Below are 4,694 nucleotides of genomic sequence, written 5' to 3' on the forward strand. Positions count from 1 at the left end.
CCAATCCTATGCACTACAATCTAAGGAAAAGCAAGTACAACATTTCAAAACCTATAACGAAGGAGCAATCATATTTAAAAAAAAATGTAAAAAGTTACGGTTCTGATATTTCAGGCCCCTTAAAAAGCCCGGGCCCGGGAGGATTCGCCCCTTTTCCCCCTCCCTCTCGACGGGCCTGCATGTCTGTATATCCATTTCGGCGTAATATTCTTTTACTCATCCGCTACAAATCACATTTTTCAGAAGGATGCCATTAGCTCCTTTTTATCTTTACTACTTCTATCGATTCTACATTTTGCTGACATAATTGGCCATTGCTTGGGGGAATGCTTTTGGCTCCTTTGATCTTGAATCAATTAAGCTGGCTAAAAATGCACGCTTACTTTTATTTGTACAGCAAGCATAAATTCCGTGTAGGCCGCCTGAAAGTATTGGGCGAAACCAAAACGATGCTTCTGCGCCTATTTTTCGCTCTCTCAAAATTACAGAAATATGTAAAAGGCCAAGTAATACATATGGATTTATCTTAGCATGTATGTATGTATGTATGTATGTATGCAAATATGCGCTTATTTGTCTTCCATGCAAAATATCTATTTTTGGGCGCATGAAATTGTGTTTTAAAAAAATCGATTGAACTGCTTTTGAAAGTCAATGTCCTTAGTTGAAGGTTAGACGAATTCTAAATATTCTTTGTGTTTATGCGCAACTAAAAAACTACGGTATGTATGTATTATGTATGTATGCATATACAAATTAATATGTACGGAAAAAAATTATGAAAGTGACTCTTATAAACACACATATATACATACGTATGGATGTCGTCCACAAAATATTAGGAGTGCATATTTTGAACAGTTTTGCCTTCTTTTTGTTTTGTTTGCTTAATGTTTATTAATTTTTTAACCGACTTCAAAAAAGGAGGAGGATATTTTTTTATGTCCCGTACTAATTTTGTTTAGATCCTATAATTGGATCGTGGAGAAATTAACGATAATCTTAAATTTTTATATGAGAATTGAAGTCGGATTTGTTTTTTACTTAAAAATTACTCGTTTTTTATAAAAGTATAGCTTATTATCCTACAAAACAATATAAATCCAAATTGCAAACTTTGTGCAAAAAATATAAAAATTCAACAAATTTTCACCAAATTTTCAAACTTTTTTTTTAGGTATGCAGTTTTGTAGACCATTGATTTTTAATATAAAAAAGTGCAAAGGAAGCGTTCCTCTTCCTCTGTTATCACCATCGCGACCCGCGTTGAATACTTTTAGAGCAGGAGCGTTTCTGTCCATTCGCTGCACTATGTCTACATATATCGTTGTAAAGTTCATACAGCTCATCGTTCCTTCGTCTACGGTACTCGCCGTCGCCAACGCGTAACTGTCGTCCCTAAATTGGCGCGCCAAGCGTTGGGTTTTCTAGCGCCAACGAGTGTCAGCGCGCGCTATACCCAAATCAACGCGTCGTAATTTTTGACGTTTTCTCAGATCCTCTCGTTTTTATTCTCGTTTCCTCTTTCACTTGTTTGTCCTTTCTCTTTCTTTCCGTCTTCTGCATCCAACTTCAACACGTAACGCCCTGTCAAAAATGAAAATTCCATTTGCTCGGCGTAAGCGCCGCGTTATTGTGGGATGCTTCATACAAATTGTATGGGCATGAGGATTTTTGACAGTTGCTTGGCGCTTGACGCGCCAATTTAGGGATGGCAGTAAAGGTCCGTAAATCTCCGCTACATACATACATACTTGCTAATGTGTACTCGTATTTGCATTCAAAGCTCCATATACATACATAAGTATTCTGCATGTTTTTTATAGGGAATTTACATGAGGCGATTTTCAGGCGATTTTTAGTTGAAAGCAACAATCGCCTGGTGTAAACAGCCTTTCAACTAATCGCTTACAATGAAGTTGGTCGGCTCCCTACTTTCGTTCAACTTTTGGTTCAACTAATCGCCTGTGAAAGTTGAATCATGTAAATCCCTATTAATGACATTGACTGTGGACCCTTTTCGCATTGGAATAGATATATGCACATATTTACGTACATATGTATGTGTACGGCTCATCTGCATGAAATTTGTTTATCAACATTTTATTATTAAATGCGTACATATGAAATTACATAAATACTATACGTTTATATGCACATATATGTATGGACATATGTGTACATTAGGGTGGTCTTTAAAAAGTAGGAAGCAAAAATTTACATCAGGTTTCCTAAGCCTCAACCCCACACGTTGATGCTCCCATAGTCGAAGATATCACATAGAAATTTTGGTCCCAATTCAAGTCGGTTAAGGCGTGTCGCACAGGGGTCAAAGTTCAGATTGCCCTATGAAAACGTCTTAAGCGACTCCAATCGGGACCAAAATTTATATGTGGCATCACCGACTTCAGTAGTCTCGATTTTGGGTATTAAATGAAAAAAAAAATGTTTTTAATTTTTTGAGTTCATACGGACGTCTGGCCTTTGACCTCTTTTCGGCACGCCTTAACCGACTTCAATTGGGACCAAAATTTATATGAGACAATTGTGGTATTACCGATTGAGGGGGGTGGAGTGAAAAAAATGGTTAATTTGATTTTAATGGCCACACTAGTATACATACTTAGGTGCCTACAAATTTGTCCAGTAGAATGTGCTTGTGATGCTACAGCCTGTATAAATTGCATATTATTTGCTGAAAATTTGTTGCTTTTTTCTAATAATCACAAAGAAACGCTGTAGGGGTAGTGTATAGGTAAGATAGTAGTGAAAACGAGTAGAGAAGAAAAACGTGCAACGCTCTGTTGCAACCCCAACTTTGACACCAGCGCCACGCACACATGTATGTATGTAAATAAGTACATAACACACCCTAGAAAAATGATTTTCATATATTACAACAAAGGCTAAAAATGTTATCGTAAGTATGTACCTACATACATATGTAAATATATAAGTATACGTTTGTATATATGTACATATGTACATTAAGGTGACTCACCCACTAAACAAAGATATTCGCAGTATTTGTATTTTAGGAATTCTCGAAATAATTGAGTCTGTGATTTTCATAAATAGTTGTCTAACTGTTTATCAGCTATGTCTAAGACTATTTTGACTGTGAAGGTAAAGGTTAAATTAGCGTTTTGCCACAATAAGCACTCATTTATTAAATGTTTATCAAAGATTCGCGATCAAACTTTTTTATAATTATGATGGTACTCGTAAACACATTTCAACATAAGTTTTCACATGTACTAAAATACAATAGGATTGTGTTATGTATACCTCCTTTGACCTCGTCAGTCTCTTAATTAAAACAAAAAGAAGTACCAAAAATTTAGATAACAGAGATTATTGATTGAAGGAGTAACTTTAAGTCAATCTGATTTTTTAGTTCTCAACAATACCACGACACATTACACTAGAACCTTAAAAAAAAAAAAGTATATTGGATGTTCTTAAAAGGTGAGCAGTGCGTAATCTTTTACGATATTAAAATGCTATCCAAAGTGAGCTTTCATCGGAGAGGGCTATTAAAAACATTTTTTTTGTGCTCCAGTCTAATGTACATGCATATATCGTCAGCTTAATTCACAAACGCCCTAAGCAAGAAGACAAAAATCATTATTACATCGGCATCCAAAAACAGGCAGGGCTTTTTAAAAAGTGGCTTGTAACTCCGTTTTTTGGGAACTAACACTTTTTATCCTAGCAAAATCTGTGAAAAACACAGTTTCGGAAAAAGTGTTGCTTAGGGCCTTTGTGAATTAAGGTAACGATATATATGTACTTGTTTATTTAGTAAACTACGTATAGCAAATAGAAGAGCATTCAAGAGCTGAGCTTTATCGATTTACGTGTGATTTTTTTTTTTTTAATTTAGCCGGCTGCAATGTAGTGTTCATGGCGGCAATATTTGTTTGCAGCCAGAAAAACTTTCTTTTCCCACTTTTTGTTTATTCTTGGAATGCCGCTATAAAAATGGAAAGCTTTTTAGTAAAGTTTTTTTTTTGAGGGTTGACAACTAACTTTTTGGCGTGAAATTAATTCATGCACGCTAAGGGTTAAAATGCGAAAGCTTTGAAGAACAAAGCTTACTGGAAAACACTTTTACTCGTGTTGTGAAAAGCTCGAATAAGAAGAATAAATTCTAGTAACATAAATTAAATTGGAATGAAATAAAATTTAGTTAAATAATACAAATAATAGAGAGCTAGAGGTAATAATTTTCCAAAGTGGTCCAGTTTTTTTAAAAAATATGTTTTTTATGTGCCAATGTCATTGCTCTTTGCCCGCTTTGTAGGAATAAAAATCCATACTAATAAGTTTAAAAAATACATAACTAACTATTTGGCACTTATACATTTTACAAAGTGTTTTGAGGGGCTTTCGCTCCAATTTGTGGGGATGCGTCTTGATGTTGGCACCCAAATGGTTGGACCCACAATTTAACGCCACATTTGAACGGCAGTCTGCCAAGAGGTGACTTCTTTAAATGTATTAGAAAAGCGTTGATATTGATCGGTGTTGGGTCAAAGGTTGCTCATTCTCGCGTTCATCATACGCCGCGAAAAACTGGACCAAAAAACTTTCGTCAATCGCCTTTCTTCTATGTGAAGTTGCGCCAGTTCCTTATGATGCATAATCGTAGTCAGCGTCTTCTAAAAATTCTTAATATTAAGTTTTAAGAA

The 4,694-nt window shown here is 35.3% G+C and overlaps 1 protein-coding gene across 3 annotated transcripts in view; it reads left to right on the top strand.

Annotated features, from left to right (window-relative positions):
- LOC118741352 (protein phosphatase 1 regulatory subunit 14B-like) overlaps positions 1-4,694 on the top strand; it is a 251,722-nt gene that overhangs the window by 26,781 nt on the left and 220,247 nt on the right. The window lies entirely within an intron of this gene.

This window comes from Rhagoletis pomonella, unplaced genomic scaffold (genome assembly GCF_013731165.1).
Source record: "Rhagoletis pomonella isolate Grant_MI unplaced genomic scaffold, Rhpom_1.0 Rhpom_scaffold_00006, whole genome shotgun sequence".
Classification (NCBI taxonomy): domain Eukaryota; kingdom Metazoa; phylum Arthropoda; class Insecta; order Diptera; family Tephritidae; genus Rhagoletis; species Rhagoletis pomonella.